At 41.5% G+C, this 17,239-nt stretch overlaps 1 pseudogene; it reads left to right on the top strand.

Annotated features, from left to right (window-relative positions):
- Positions 1 to 1,246: 1,246 nt before the first annotated feature.
- Positions 1,247 to 1,427, top strand: LOC140631320 (U2 spliceosomal RNA; annotated as a pseudogene).
- The last annotated feature ends 15,812 nt before the right edge of the window (positions 1,428 to 17,239 follow it).

Raw genomic sequence — 17,239 nt, 5'->3', positions numbered from 1 at the left:
TCTCTGCCTCTCTCTGTGTCTCATTAATAAATAAATAAAATCTTTTTTGAAAATATGCTAAGCAAAAAAAAATATATATATATGCTAAGCTTCTTCTTGCTGCAGTATCTTTACATTTAGATTTCCCTCCCTGCGAAATACCCTAATCATGATAGGTTCCTGCTCATATTTTTTCTCCCTGCCCCTACTTTTTCTTTTTTTAAGATTTTATTTATTTATTCATGAGAGACACAGAAAGAGAGGCAGAGACACAGGCAGAGGGACAAGCAGGCTCCATGCAGGGAGCCCGATGCAGGACTCGATTCCAGGTCTCCAGGATCACACCCTGGGCTGCAGGTGGCACTAGGCTGAGCCACCCGGGGCTGCCCTCTGCTCATACTTTGGGTGACAGCATAATCACTACAATTTCAGTAAGTCCTTCACTGACTACTTTCTTTCTTTCTTTTTTTTTTAAGATTTTATTTATTTATTCATGAGAGACACACAGAGAGAGGGAAAGAGAGAGAGAGAGAGAAAGAGAGAGGCAGAGACACAGGCAGAGGGAGAAGCAGACTCCATGCAGGGAGCCCGATGTGGGACTCGATACTGGATCACGCCCTGGGCCCAAGGCAGGTGCTAAACCATTGAGCCACCCAGGGATCCCCCTTCACTGAACTATCTTAAGCAGCACCCTCCCCCTTTATTGTCATATATCACTGGGCTCTTCTTAGTACTGGTAGGTAGCTCTTAGTATGCACTTCCTATGGGGCACACACAGTTCTAAGCATGTCACCTGGGTTCATTTATTCATTCATTCATTTAATCTCCCCAATGTAGAGGCTGCTTTTAGGCAAACCGGCTTGAGTAATGGAATGCAGAAAGGGCCCACAGCAACCACCTGGCTGAATACAGACAGACCCATCTGGTGACCCATTTCAAAATATCCATAGGCCCTAACTGACAAATGGGCTACTTACAACTAGGCACATTTACCAAAAAAAGGGAAGATTCCATATGTCGCCATACCTCCTCATCTTCCCTCTTTAGAAATAGCCCCCACCCACTGCCTCGTGGCAGTGAAGCGGGAGAGCTAAGTTCTTGTCTCACAGAGTCAAAGAATGAATCTCATGGGTAAAGGAGAGTGAGTAAAGGAATAGAAGTTTATTAAGCAAGGATACAGAAAAAACTCTCAGGGGTGAGATAGGTCCTGACAGGGTCTCCAACATGGGCCTCCACCGACAGTCTTTTATTTAGAAGTGACCAGGGGATCGCTTCTCGGCCTTTTGGCTAAGATCAAGTGTAGAAGTGACCAGGGAGCTTGTGGTCTTATCATTCTTGTAATGTCTTGGTTTGAGTAAACACAGGTGATAACATCTTTAATAGCTTCTTTTTTGGGTCCGGTTATTCTTTGTTGATCACAGATGACTGTCATAAAAAGGACACCCTCCCACCCAGCCCTAGGCAGGGTGACCTAGCTTGTTCCCTTATCTCTGGTTTCCTTACACTTCAGCATTTCTGGGGTTTCCCTGAGCCTGAGCCTGTAGCCGCTATCTACCTCTCCCTACCTGGCCTCACCTGTCCCTTACCATTAGACAGCATCTCCTCTGCTGTTCTGCCCACTGCTCCCTTGCAGTGTGTTTAATAAGCTTTTATCTCCTTTGTTCCACCTCAGGTGAATTATTCCACCTTCTGGCTTCTACCTGATTGGTGCCCCACATTTGGTGGGCCCCCATCTGGTCAAGAGATACCCGGTTTAGACACCACCTCCACTAACCCCATGTGGTTATCAAATAGATATTATTACCATGTCCATTTACAATGAGGAAATGGACACAGACTCTGAGTAACTTGCAAGAGTCACAAAGCTAGTCAATAGCAGAACCAATATTTGAACCCAGGCAGACTAATTCCGGAGTCCACACACTTAAAACTCTATTTCCTCTACAGTATTTATCACATTCTAAAATCATCTGAGGTTTTCTTTTTGGGTTTGTTTTTTTTTTTTTTTTTTTTTGAGAAGAATGGGCAGAGCAAGAGCAAGAGAAAGAATCTCAAGTGGCCTTCACGCCCATCACGGAGCCCAACACAGGATTCAATCTCACAACCCTGAGATCATGATCTGAGCTGAAACCAAGAGCCAGACACTTAACCAGACTTGAGCCACCCAGACCCCCCTTGTCTCATTTTTTATTTACTTGTTTCTTGTTTTTCTCTCCTTCTACACTCCCACCTAGCTTGTAAGCATCTCAAAAGTACGGGTTTTATTTGTCCAATTTACATAATAACTACTGAAGGGTGGCAGACCATGCTACCCCAGAACAAGCCACTAATTTTGAACTGAAGGCAATTCAGGAGAAGCAGATATAAGAAAAACTCTTTGCCTTCCTCCCCTTATTTGCCTAAAAACAGAACCTAAATTTGTAAAGGTATTTCCTCTCCTATCTCTGCCAGGTAGGACAAAAGTTAATCATGAGAGAAAATTCTAGACTCTTATTTGCCCAAGGAATCTACATAACAAACTTTATCAACTAGCCCTTACCTTCATTATTTCCTCCATGTTTGCCTTCCCACAGTCTTCCACCCAATTGCAATTCAAAGCCCTTTTATTTTTTTTTTAATTTTTTAAATTTATTTATGATAGTCACACAGAGAGAGAGAGAGAGAGAGGCAGAGACACAGGCAGAGGGAGAAGCAGGCTCCATGCACTGGGAGCCCGACGTGGGACTCGATCCCGTGACTCCAGGATCGCACCCTGGGCCAAAGGCAGGCGCTAAACCGCTGCGCCACCCAGAGATCCCTCAAAGCCCTTTTAAATTTTCTTGTCACTTCTCTAAAAATTTACGTTTTGTCAAGATGCTATAAAAGCCCAAAATCTAGCCATCCCTTTAACCTGATCATCTCTTGTGTTCCCAGGGGTTCCCACAATGCACGTGTTGATAAACTTCTGCTTGTTTTTCTCTTGCTAATCTGTCCTTTGTCGTTCTAATTTCTAGAACCCCAACCTATGAACCTAAAATGGGTGGAGAGAGGGACTCCTGGGTGGCTCAGCGGTTGAGAATCTGGCTTTGGCTTTGGCCAGCTGTGATCCAGGGGTCCTGGATTGAGTCCTGCATGGGGCTCCCTGTGGGGAGCCTGCCTGCTTCTCCCTCTGCCTATGTCTCTCTGTCTCTGTCTCTCTGTCTCTCATGAATAAATAAATAAATCTTTTTTAAAAAGGGTAAAAAAAAAGGGTAGAGGGGAAAAAGAATTTTTTCCTGTCTCCTCACTGTTCTGCAAATATTTTAGAAAATGAAAGAGTCGGGCAGCCCCGGTGGCTCAGCGGTGTGGCGCCGCCTTCTGCCCAGGGTGTGATCCTGGAGACCTAGGATCGAGTCCCACATCGGGCTCCCTGCGTGGAGCCTGCTTCTCCCTCTGCCTGTGTCTCTGCTTCTCTCTCCTCTCTGTGTATTCTCATGAATAAATAAATAAAATCTTTAAAAATAAACTTAAAAAAAAAGAAAATTAAAGAGTCATTTTTCAGATGAGGAAAGTGATACCAGTAAAGTAATTTATGCAAAATGACACAGTTAGTATTCAACAGAGCCAGGATTTGTACCCAGAACTGCCTAATCTCAATCCTGTGCCCTTGGCTCCTATTTTCTTCTTTATTAATAATAATAATAGTAATAATAATCAGTTGCCACATTCTTTCCTTTTTTTTTTTTTTAAGATTTTATTTATTTATGACAGAAAGAGAGAGAGAGAAGCAGGCTCCATGCAGGGAGCCGGATGTGGGGACTCGATCCCCGGTCTCCAGGATCACACCCGGGGCTGAGGAGGGCGCTAAACCGCTGGGCTACAGGGGCTGCTCTCAGTTCCCACTTTCTTAATATATAATATTATCCTGGAGTATGAATCTAGTTTTCTTCAACTAGGAAAATGGTTTATCCTAAATGGTTTCCAGGAAAATATTGTGACATTGGAAAGCTCATTCTACTGTCATCTCACTTGGTTTTATGTTTCCCTGTTTTTCTTCTGGGGGGGGGGTCTTCTCTTGCACTTCTCTGTGAGGCACATTCTGGGTCAGAGAAGTCTTTCATTCAAGTGGCCCTCAACAGCCTCTGCCCAACCATAAGATTGGCCTTATGTCTCCCACACACAAACTTCTTTGTCTCTGAGGGGTTATTTCCCTGCCCACGAAATGTAATAACTATCTTCCTTTCCTCTTCTTCCCACGCTGGTAGAAACTGGTCTATAACAAAAAAAAAAAAAAAAAAGAAAAGAAAAGAATAGAAACTGGTCTATATAAGTGGCCCTTCCCACCCCTGAATATCCAAATTACAGTGTATTTTAGAGAAAATTCTCTTCCTCTCTGAAATCTTCCCTTCCTCAAGGCAGACCTCTGACAGCTATATTCACATTTTACTATAGATAATTATCACTGTTTGAGGTCTCACAGCTGACCTGATTGACTCAAAAACAACACATTAAAGCCAAGATTCTGACCTGCAAAACATTTCCTCAATAGCCTGACATGAAACAAAGACAATAACACTGAGGCATTTGACCCAGGCTGCACGAGTCCATGGAAGTTAATTGTTTGGTGATTTCCTGTACTTAAGGCACAAATGCTTCCTTTTCCAACAATAGACTCACTAAAGCCTCAGTCAATGCAATGAAATTAGAGACTAAAAGGGCAGCCTATATTCAGATAACCCTCCGTGGTGATTGAGGCTATGAGATTTGCAGGATTGAAAGGTCCTTCACAAAGGAACTACAGGCCCTCCCTGCGTGAGGATGCTTGATTATGGTTCTGAGTATTTCTGGAGGGGCTGTGGCCCTCCTACCAAGGACTCCTTGATTTTATTCCATCCCCTGGAGTTCAGAGCCTCTTTCTTACAAAAGGAGAAAAAAGGTGGATGTGGGTAATAGGCAAACATAAGCTATCGAGGAGACTAAACTCCTAAGCATAACATAGAACCTTCATGAATTAGATTTTGACTACCCAAACATCTCTTTCTTCTGCCTCTACCTGACAAAGGTGCTCTTCTTGATCAAACTTTATTCAGATTTCTCTAAGCTCTCTTCTCAACTAGGCTTTGACCTTGGGATTTGGTGTCAATTTTTGTTGGTCTCACATGGCCCAGGTGTAGCAAGAATCCTGCTAAGGCAGCATAGTGGAAATCCCCCACCCTAGATATCTGATCATCCTTAATATCTGGTCAAATTTGTCATTCCCTACCATCTTCCAGGTGATATCTGATCACTCTGGCCTACTTTCAGCAAGAATCCTATTATGCCACTGTAGCAAGATTATTCTACCCTTTTAGTAATTTTCCATCCACTGATTGATATCCCCTTCACCCACCCCAACCTTGGCTATAAATCCCCATTTTTCTTTATATTCTAAATTGAGCCCAAATCTATACCGAGGTCTCTTTTCTCCTATTATAATAATTCCTGAATAAAATCTGTTTTCACCATTTTAACTACTTACTATCCAGCTCTTGGTTTTGTTTGACACACTCTCCTAGTGCTACTGTGTTCCTGTCACTCTGAATTATTTGTTAATTACTTCTCAGAACATTTCTTGCTTTTCCACACCTCTGTGTCTCTCCACCTGCCTAGGAATGTCATTGTTTCATTTCTCTGCCAGGTTAACTTCTAGTCAGTCTTCAAGACCAAGTGTTTTTTGTTTGTTTGTTTTGTTTTTTGTTTTTTTTTTTTAAGATTTTATTTATTTATTCATGAGCGAGAAAGAAAGAGAAAGAGAGAGAGAGAGAGGCAGAGACACAGGCAGAGGGAGAAGCAGGCTCCATGCAGGGAGCCCAACATGTGACTCGATCCCAGGTCTCCAGGATTATGCTCTGGGCTGAAGGCGGCGCCAAACTGCTGGGCCACCCGGGCTGCCCAAAACCAAGTTTACATCATTAATTAGTCAAGTCTCCTCCTTTCCATTCCTACAGTCACTCCCACAGCTCAGGCTCTCAAAATTTCTTGACTGGCTGACTGCCAACAATCTACATTCTCCAGGACTGCGGTGTTGAGCCCCTTTGCATCCATCTTCCGTCCACCAGCCAGAGTTTATTTAAAATACAAATTTGATGAGCCTGACTCTTACTTGAATTCTTTTTTTTTTTTTTATTGAAAAATGATTTTTATTCTATCCTTAGTGAGGAAGGTATGTGCTGAGAAATACCAACATCACAATTGGTTTAGAAAACTCAAGCCTTGGGATGCCTAAGTTGCTCAGTGGTTGAGCATCTGCCTTTGGCTCAGGTCATGATCCTGGGGTCCCTGGATCAAGTCCCACATTGGGCTCCCTGCAAGGAGCCTGTTTCTCTGTCTGCCTGTGTCTCCCGTGAATAAATAAGAAATAAAAATCAAGAAAGAAAGAAAGGAAAGAAAGAAAGAAAGAAAGAAAGAAAGAAAGAAAGAAAGAAAGCAAGCAAGCAAGCTGGAGACTTTTGTGTTCTCCAGTGTGCTTGGTCTTCCCAGTCCAGAGAATCCCTGACTCCTCAAGCGCAGACCAGGCTCTACAAATTGGTTAACCTCCTTCCTTGGGGCCACCTTTCCCCCTCCATGAGGAAGAAGGGAAAGAGAAGGATAGGAGGGAGGAGAAGCAACAGCAGCAGCATACAAAGAAAGTAAAGAGGAGGGAGAAACTGTGTGGAGAGAAGAAAATTCTGGGAAGAGGGTAAATGCAAATACCCATCTGAAAAAGGAGCATCTCACTTTTTCGTTTAACTACCTCTCTCTTCTTGGCTTCCCTCTCTCTCGAAAACATCTATGTAGTACTGAGGATTTTCCCAGTTGAAAAGTCTTCCAGAACATATTTCTTTGCAAATATCAAGGCTTTCCTACAAACACTAACTTTGATACCTAACACCTAAATAAATGTGAGATTTGGGGAAAGTGTACTCACTTATCCAACAAATATTTATTGAGACCCTTTAAGTGCCAGGCGCTAATCTTAGGTGATGTGCTGAATAAGATAGATAAAGGCCTTTGGGAGCTGTCATTAGCATTGAGCTCATCTACACCCTCATGTTTCATAATCTGTTAAAATAAATGTCCTCTCTTGAAATCATAGCAGTGATAAAATATGAGATTAAAGTATCTATCCCAAGGTTACATACAGGTAGGTGCTTAGTGTAATTGCTTTGTAATGATAAAGTGATGGTACTATTAAAACTCTAAGTATAGGCAGAGTAATTTCTTGAACTTTATAAGGCAAAGGAAAAAATAAATTTTTATCAAGAATATTAGAAAGAGCTATAAATCAAACAATTGGAACCTTCTAGATAGACAAATAGATGTATTTAACTTGTGAGTATGAGATTAGAGTTATTGAAGATCCTTCTTTCCTGCTCCTGATGTTTCTTCCATTTGACAGGAGCCCATTAGAGTATATATTAGTATAGCACTTCTGATCTTTTGCCAACTCTGCACTCATTCTACTCTGGGGGTAATGTTTAAAAAAATAAATTGGGCATGAACCGCTCAACTTCTTCTTCTTTGAATACAGCTGAAGAGAGGAGCATGTATTATCTCCCTGCACCTCCAGGGTCAGGAGGGGTCTCCCCAGTTTTTGCATTGCCTGCAACTGGGTGGGTAGGTTTGGATAACTCTGGACTCAGTATTAGGAAGCCCACTCAGACATCTGCCTTCCCACCTAAACTTGATCCCTAATAAAAGTGACTTTCTCTGCAAACAGACTTTTTAGTGTAAAGCAGGTTAGACTCTTCTTCTGTCTGTTAGTGCTTTCATGATTCATTCCATTCTTAAACAAAAACAGCAATAACACAAAACAAGAATTAAAGAATGAAAACCAAACCGATTCTTTTGTGCTGATAAGTGGAAACAATGTGTTTTTGCAAAGCACTAATGAACAGTTTGTACATTTTAAGAAATCCAGGCTTCAGCATTTTATTATGGAAAGTTCATAAAAGGAGCTAGCCTGAGCAGAGATGGGAGTTCTTTTGGACTGGAGTGCTCGCCCACAATGGAAGCCTTGAGACTACATCAAGTGCATCAGATAAATGGTTAAAAATACTTCTATCTGGGGACACCTGGATGGCTCAGCGGTTGAGCACCTGCCTTTGTTCCAGGGCATAATCCTGGAGACCTGGGATTGAGTCTCATGTCTGGCTCCCTGCCTGGAGCCTGCTTCTCCCTCTGCCTGTATCTCTGCCTCTCTCTCTTTGTGTCTCTCATGAATAAATAAATAAAATCTTTTAAAAAATACTTATATCTGGTCAATCTAGACAACCGAGGATTCTTTTTTTTTTTTAATTTTTATTTATTTATGATAGTCACAGAGAGAAAGAGAGAGAGGCAGAGACATAGGCAGAGGGAGAAGCAGGCTCCATGCACCAGGAGCCTGATGTGGGATTCAATCTGGGGTCTCCAGGATCGCGCCCTGGGCCAAAGGCAGGCGCCAAACCGCTGTGCCACCCAGGGATCCCTGAGGATTCTTTAATAACTGAATTGTTTGAGTTCTGTCAGTGACATAATAAAATCAAGTGATTTCTTTTTCTACTCTTAAGCCATATTGCCTAAATAAAATGCTCTTTTGTATTGGCTCTTAGGGAATCAGGTTTTTCAGACTGCTCTGTCTCTAGCGTTTTTTGCAAAACTGAATTCTCTACTTCCTCCTTAAATCTCTTTTTTTGGTGTTCTTATTCAGTAAATTTTATTCACCATCATTCACACAGGTACCCAAATCAGAAACGTGGGTATTATTTCTGGGATCGTCCTATCCCTCACCTTCCATAGCCGATCTGAGCCACTTCTTAACTCCTAATTACCTCTCAAACTGGTACACTTTTTTTTTTCATTGTCACTGCCACTTCCTTAGTTCAGGTCCTTTTCTTTCTTATTGAAATATTTGACATTTAACATTGTATAAATTCAAGGAGTATAACATGTTCCTTTGATACATTTATATTTTGTAAAATATTGTCATTGTAGCAATAATTAGCACCTCTATCATGATACATAATTGCTTTTTATTTTTATTTTTTTATTTATTTTTATTTATTTATTTATGATAGTCACAGAGAGAGAGAGAGAGAGAGGCAGAGACACAGGCAGAGGGAGAAGCAGGCTCCATGCACCGGGAGCCCGATGTGGGACTCGATCCCGGGTCTCCAGGATCGCGCCCTGGGCCAAAGGCAGGCGCCAAACCGCTGCGCCACCCAGGGATCCCGCTTTTTCTTTTTAATAGCTAGAATAATGAAGTTCTAGTCTTTTGGTAAGTTTGATGATTATAAAATAATATTATTGTCTATATTCACTGTACTTTGCATTATATCTCTGGGGTTATTTTACTACTTATTGTACTCTTAAAAAACAAATGATGGGCAGCCCAGGTGGCTCAGCGGTTTAAGGCCGCCTTCAGCCTGGTGTGTGATCCTGGAGACCCGGGATCCAGTCCCACATCAGGTTCCCTGCATGGAGCCTGCTTCTCCCTCTGCCTGTGTCTCTGCCTCTCTGTCTCTCTCTGTGTCTTTTGTGAATAAATAAATAAAATCTTAAAAAAAAAATGATTATATACCCTGAAACAACCTATGTCCTGTCATTCCCCATCCCCTGGTAATCATTTTATTCTCTGTTTTTACAAGTTGGTATTTCTAAAATTCCATATATAAGTGATATCATTTGTATTTTTTTTTTTTAAGATTTATTTATTCATTCATTCAGACAGAGCGAAGAGAGAGGCAGAGACACAGGCAGAGGGAGAAGCAGGCTCCACGCAGGAAGCCCGATGTGGGACTCGATCCACGGTCTCCAGGATCACACCCCAGGCTGCAGGCGGTGCTAAACCACTGCGCCACCAGGGCTGCCCTGTATTTGTTTTTCTCTGATTTATTTCACTTAGCAAGATGTGCTCAAATTCCACCCATGTTGCAAACACAGAATGTCCTTCTTTCCTATGGTTGAATAATACCCCATCGCAACTGTTTACTGCACTTTCTTTATTCATCTCTCAGTGAACATCTAGGCTGTTTCCATATCTTGCCTACTGTAAATAATGCTAGAATAAACATGGTGGTGCAGACATCTCTTCAAGTTAGTGTTGTCATTTTCTTCAGATAAATACCCAGAAGTGAAAATGCTAGATCACATGGTACTTCTATTTTTAATTTTTTGAGGAACCTCTGTACTGTTTTTCATAGTGGCTACACCAGTTTATATTCCCACCAACAGTACACAAGCGTTCCCCTTTCTCCAAATCCTTGCCAACATATGTTATCCTTTATATTTCTTACTTAGTATGATAGAAACTGCGTGTTATTTCCCAGAAAATGTATTCTCCCCTTTATTTATGGTAATATACCCCTGTTGAGGTGCCAGGGTGGCTCAGTTGGTTAAGTGTCTGACTTTTAGTTCAGATCTTGATCTGGGGTGGGAGTTCAAGTGCTGTGTTGGGCTCCATGCCTAGCATGGAGCCTACTTAAAAATAAATAAATAAATAAATAAATAAAATAAACTTCTGTTTTTTTAATTGGGCACCTGGACTCACAGAATAAAAACTAATTTCCCTAGCTATCTTTGCACAAGGCAATGGTCATGTGTCTAAATTCTGGCTAATTGGATATGAGCTGAAGTGATGTGAAAATCCCAGGTCATAAACTTAGAAGGAACTATAGCCCTTTCTTAATTTTTCTGTATCTCAGCTGTAATGCATCTGTGGTAATGGTGAACCATTTTAATTTAATTAAAAATATATAAATATATTTTTGAAATATACGGGTGAGGGCAACACCTGAGAATCCATGGCCTGGAACTTCCGCTCTACCAGCTGTGGATTGCTTATGCACAGACTAAATGAGGAAAAAAACTTTTACCTCATATATACCACTTTTTTTTTTTTTTTTGGAAGGGAGGTGTTTCTGTTATAGTAACCAGCTGTATAGAGTAACACAGCAAACTTTGATTAGTCTTCCTTTAAAAAAAAAAAAAGATTTTATTTATTTATTCACAAGAGACACAGGCAGAGAGAGAGGCAGGCTCCACGCAGGGAGCGAGTAAGTCGATGAACAGATAACATGGAGTCATGAAAATAACATTCGGATGGAATATAGAGATCTGAGTTTTGTACCTGGTTTGGCCACTTCTTGGATGGTTTCAGCTGAAATAATTTCATTCCACTTCAACTATGCCAGGTAAACTCTCAGGTTCCTTCCAGGTCTATGATTTATAAATACATTATATAGGGAAAAGTAACAGTATGCAAACTTACAGAGCTGACAACTAAAAGGGGCTGCGTAAGTAATTTTTGTACTAAAAAATGTGCTTTGAAGAAACATGCCAAATAAAAGAAAACTTATAGCCATCTTTAAGTTTTCTACTTATAGCTTTTTTTTAATTATTTATTTATGATAGTCACAGAGAGAGAGAGAGAGAGAGAGGCAGAGACATAGGCAGAGGGAGAAGCAGGCTCCATGCACCGGGAGCCCGACGTGGGATTCGATCCCGGGTCTCCAGGATCGCGCCCTGGGCCAAAGGCAGGCGCCAAACCGCTGCGCCACCCAGGGATCCCTACTTATAGCTTTTAAACTGATTTTATAGTCAATTATTTCCATGAGATGTTTCAGAAATATCTATCATACTCTCTGTCTGAGAAGTAGAGAATATTAAATTCAGTGATATTAGATAATTTGTTAGAGCCAGGGATGCCTGGGTGGTTCAGTGGTTGAGCATCTGCCTTAGTTAGACTCAGGACGTGATCCCGGAGTCCCGGGATCATGTCCCACATCCGGCTCCTGCATGGAGCCTGCTTCTCCCTCTGCCTATGTCTCTGATTCTCTCTTTGTCTCTCATGAATAAATAAATAAAATCTTTTAAAAAAATTGTTAGAGCCAACAGCAGAGAGAGAAGCAGAGTCAGAATCTGATTCAGAGTTATCGTCATAGAAAATCCCACCTATAGTAAAACAAACTACTGATAGTATAGAGTTAAACCAGTAAAGAAAGCAATGAGGGGGTGGGATCCCTGGGTGGCGCAGCAGTTTAGCGCCTGCCTTTGGCCCAGGGCGCTATCCTGGAGACCCGGGATCGAATCCCACATCGGGCTCCTGGTGCATGGAGCTTGCTTCTCCCTCTGCCTATGTCTCTGCCTCTCTCTCTCTGTGACTATCATAAGTAATTAAAAAAAAAAAAAAAAAGAAAGAAAGCAATGAGGGGCACTTGGGCAGCTCAGTGGTTGAGCATCCAACTTAGGCTCAGGTGGGATCCTGGGATCAAGTCCTGCATTGGGCTCCCTGTAGGGAGCCTGCTTCTCCCTCTGCTTATGTCTCTGCCCCTCTCTCTGTGTCTCTCATAAATAAATAAAATCTTTAAAAAAAGAGAGAGAAAGCAATGAACTTTAAAACAAATTGCAGATAGATGAAAAGAGCAAATACCAGAACTAAGGTATGAGATAGCATTCTATTTTTTGAATCACATAATTATGGGGTTTGGCAGCATTCCTAAGGGGTAATCATCTACTCTTCCCCTGCCATTAAGCAAGGCTGCTCCTAGTGGTCCCCAAACAGAGCAAGTTATGCAATTCTTTAAAATGTTTAGAAAAATAATATTCTACAACTCTTTTTCATACTTGTCCCAGTGCCATGTGATACTGATAATAGAGAATTTTTATTTACCTTAACATTCATCTAGTTTCATCATTTTTATTTTATACCTGGGGAAAAAGAAGCCCCAGAAGGTTGTGATTTGGTCAAAGTCACATAGTAAGATTATGGCAGAGTCAGAACTAAACTCGTCTTTCTGATTTCCAGCCCCCTGTTCCAGCTGTATCAAGAGAGACTGTAGCTTTCAGCACCTTTCCCATTTCACTTTCTGCATCTGTTGGTGAATATATTTTTAAAAGATTTTCTTTATTTATTCATGAGAGACACAGAGAGAGAGAGGCAGAGACATAGAGGGAGAAGCATGCGGGGAGCCTGACATGGGACTCAATCCCAGGACTCCAACATCACACCCTGGGCAAAAGGCAGGCACTAAACCGCTGAGCCACCCAGGGATCCCTGTTTGTGAGTTTTTAATATGGTCCCTGGCTCCTCAGCCAACACCTTATCTTTTGGTTCACAGATTGAGCCAGTTTCTTAGTTGTGGTAGGCAGAAATCTAAATGGTCTCCCAAATCCCTGACTCTGCTGCATGTGTTCCGTATAAGCCCTCCCCAAGTGGTGGAGGACCCATGAATATGAGGAAGTAGTTGCTCCCTTAACAGGTTATATCATATGACAGTTGTCTTGTGATGATCACCTTTGGTTACATAGTGATAGAAAACAAATACACCAGCATTACATGGTTATGTTTAGTAAGAAAATGGAATGCTACCTGACTGTACCTGCCTCAGTCTCCCTGATTTTTACCTCTAAAATGCTACCTGGTGGGATGCCTGGGTGCTCAGCGGTTGAGGATCTGCCTTTGGCTTGGGTCTTGATCCCGGGATTCTAGGATCGAGTCCCACATCAAGCCCCCTGCTTGGAGCCTGCTTCTCTTTCTGCCTATATCTCTGACTCTCTCTTTCCGTGTCTCTCATGAATGAATAAATAAAATCTTTCAAAAAATTAAATAAATAAAATGCTACCTGGCTTTCCATCCTCTTTCCTCTTGAAGTAGCAGATGAAAAGTACCTCTTTCTCTCAATGTTATTAAAAGTGTCTCTCTGATATTACCAGATTTTCTTTCTCCTTAGCCATTCTCCACAATCTGCAAATGTGTAAAGTTTCCCACCTAGCATCACCTTTCTTTTCTTTTTTAAAAGATTTTATTTTTAAATAATCTCTGTACCCAACGTGTGGCTCGAACTTACAACCCCATGATCAAGTCCCATGCTCCAATGACTAAGCTAGCCAGATGTCCTGCAGCATAACCTTTCCATGACTCCAACTGTTTTTAACTTTGGTATTTCTCCTTCCTTTCTTTGTGTCAGACCTGCTTGTTCCAGATCCTCCCTACTGATCCTAAAGAGCACTGGGCTCAGCTGGGCTCAGATCCAGAATAAATAATGTCCTGCAGGTTTCAGATCCTAGTTCAGTGAAGTGAAATAAAAAACGACATGATAGGGCACCACAGATATTGGTTCTGAGCTAACTCTTGAGCCAATGTTTCCTCCACTTGCTTTCTTTTCTTAACCTCGCTGCTTGGACCTTGCAGCCTAAGCTACACGATAGAGTCATTCTCTGAGCTTTCAACTCTTTCTTTTTTCTCTAATCAGTAGGTTGTCTTCTCTCTGATATCATGCTAATTTTTTCTTTTCTTTTTTCCAACTTAAAAAGAATGATGCAATGTCCCCATTACCCAGCTTCAACAATTATCAATAGAAGCCCATATTGGATTAGGATTTTGTGTCTGTGTGTGTGTGTTTTGTACATAACATTAAATATACCATCTTAACCATTTCTTTTTTTTTTCATCTTAACCATTTCTAAGTGTAAAGTTCAACAAGCGTTAAACGTATTCACATTGTTGTGCAACAGATCTCTGCAACATTTTTACCTTTTAATACTGAAATTCTTTACACACTAAATATTAATCATGTTGAATTTTTAAAAAGATTTTTAAATTTATTTACTTATTTATTTGAGAGAGAGAGAGAGAGTACACCTGTGAGAGTGGGGGGAGGGGCTCAGGGGTAGGCAGAGGGAAAGGTAGGAAATTTTAAACAGACTATGCTGAGTGCAGAGCCCAACGCAGGGCTCCAACCCATAGCCCTGAGATCACAACCTGAGCTGAAATCAAGAGTTGGATGCTTAATCTACTGAACCACTCAGGTGCCTATAATCATCTTGAATTATTTTCTTTTTTAAGATTTTATTTATTTATTCATGAGAGACACGCAGAGAGAGAGAGAGGCAGAGACATAGGCAGAGGGAGAAGCAGGCTCCATGCAAGGAGCCAAAAGTCCTTCAGCGCCTGCCTTTGGCCCAGGACGTGATCCTGGGGACCTGGGATCGAGTCCCACATTGGGCTCCCTGCACGGAGCCTGCTTCTCTCTCTGCCTCTGTCTCAGCCTCTCTCTCTCTCTCTCTTTGTGTCTCTCATAAATAAATAAATAAATAAATAAATAAATAAATAAATAAAATCTTAAAAAAAAATAAGAAAACTTTAGGAGAGTTTATTTTCATTTATTTTTTAAACATTGTTTAAGAATATTTTATTTATTTATTTCGTGAGTGACACACACACACACACACACACACACAGAGGCACAGACATAGGCAGAGGGAGAAGCAGGCTCCCTGCAAGGGGCCCAATATAGGACTCTATCCTTGACTCCAGGATCACACCCTGAGCCAAAGGCAGACACTCAACCACTAGGCCACCCAGCCATCCCTAGGAGGGTTTATTTAAAGATTGTGTGTATAGGGGAACCATAGATACAGTGCACTAACCTAGGGTAAGTGACTAAGTTGATACTACCTATAGGGCCATACAGATGAGGGGAAGAAGTGGTTTCCAGAATCTAGGAGGGTCAAGAAATGGACAGAAGACATGAATAGGCATTCTTTAAAGAAGACATACAGGGATCCCTGGGTGGCGCAGCAGTTTGGCGCCTGCCTTTGGCCCAGGGCGCGATCCTGGAGACCCGGGATCGAATCCCACATCGGGCTCCCGGTGCATGGAGCCTGCTTCTCCCTCTGCCTGTGTCTCTGTGCCTCTCTCTCTCTGTGACTATCATAAATAAATAAAAAAATTAAAAAAAATAAATAAATAAAGAAGACATACAAATGACCAACAGACATGAAAAAATGAGATACTACCTCATACCAGTCAGAATGGCTAAAATTAACAACTCAGGGGGATCCCTGGGTGGCGCAGCGGTTTGGCGCCTGCCTTTGGCCCAAGGCGCAATCCTCGACACTGGGGATCGAATCCCAAGTCGGGCTCCCGGTGCATGGAGCCTGCTTCTCCCTCTGCCTGTGCCTCTGCCTCTCTCTCTCTGTGTGACTATCATAAATAAATACAAAAAAAATTTAAAAAAAATAAAATTAACAACTCAGGAAACAACAGAGGTTGGTGAGGATGCAGAAAAAGAGGGACCCTTCTGATGTTGTTGGTGGGAGTGCAAACTGGTGCAGCCATTCTAAAAAACAGGATGGAGTTTCCTCTAAAAGTTAAAAATAGAGCTACCATATGACCCAGCAATTGCACTACTTGGTATTTATCCAAACAATACGAACATAGTGATTTGAAAGGGCACATGCACCCCTATATATAGCAGCAATGTTCATAATAGCCAAACTATGGAAAGAGCCCAGATGTCCATTGACAGATGAATGGATAAAGAAGAGGTGATATGGATATACAATGGAATATTACTCAGTCATCAAATAGAATGAAATCTTCCCATTTGCAACAATATGGATGGTACTCATGCTAAGTAAGTCAATCAGAGAAAGACAAACACCATGTGATTTCACTCATATGTGGAATTTAAGAAACAAAACAGATGAACATAGGAGGAAGAAAAGGAAAAGTAAAATAAGAGGAAAGCAGAGAGGGAGACAAACCATAAGAGATGCTTAACTATAGGAAACAAACTGAGGCTGCTGAAGGGGGTGGGGGTTGGGGGCTGGGGTACTTGGAAAATAGGAGAACTGGTGATTAAAGGTATTAAAGAGGGCACTTGTTGGGATGAGCACTGGGTGTTGTATGCACCTGATGAATCATTGACCTCTACCTCTGAAACTAATAATACAGTATCTGTTAATTATATTGAACTTAAATAAAAAATGAAAAAAGTCTATACAGTTGGCTGCTCTGAGAGAAACAAATAACTTTTTCCAAGAGACACAGTAAATAAAAGGTGACTTTGCAGAGGAAGAATAACCTGATATTACTCTCCTCCCTCCCTAGTGCTCTTACCACTATTTCTCACTGGCCAAGTGCATCTAATAGTTAAAGGCAGGGGAGACCTGCTGATATAGTTCATGTAGGGCATGAACTCCTGCTCTCTTCTAGAGCAGAGAGCAGGATAGAGAGTGGTTCTAAGAGGAACAAAAGGAAGATACTCAGAAAATAAATCTTAATGTCATTTAAAACCCAGTCAGTGATTGGAATTTGCTGTCTCACAATGTCTTTTATTTTATAGTTAGTTTTGTTTCTTTAATCCCCAAAACTCCACACATTGTATTTGGGTTGGAATGTGTGATGATTAATTTTATGTGTCAATTTCAGTGGGCCAGATGGGCCCCAAATAGTTGATCAAACACTGTTCTGGGTGTTTCTTGATGAGTTTAATATTTAAATTGATACGACTGAGTA

This window comes from Canis lupus, chromosome 3, assembly GCF_048164855.1.
Source record: "Canis lupus baileyi chromosome 3, mCanLup2.hap1, whole genome shotgun sequence".
In the NCBI taxonomy this organism is placed as follows: Eukaryota; Metazoa; Chordata; class Mammalia; order Carnivora; family Canidae; genus Canis; species Canis lupus.
This window is presented reverse-complemented; position numbering and strand designations above follow the sequence as displayed.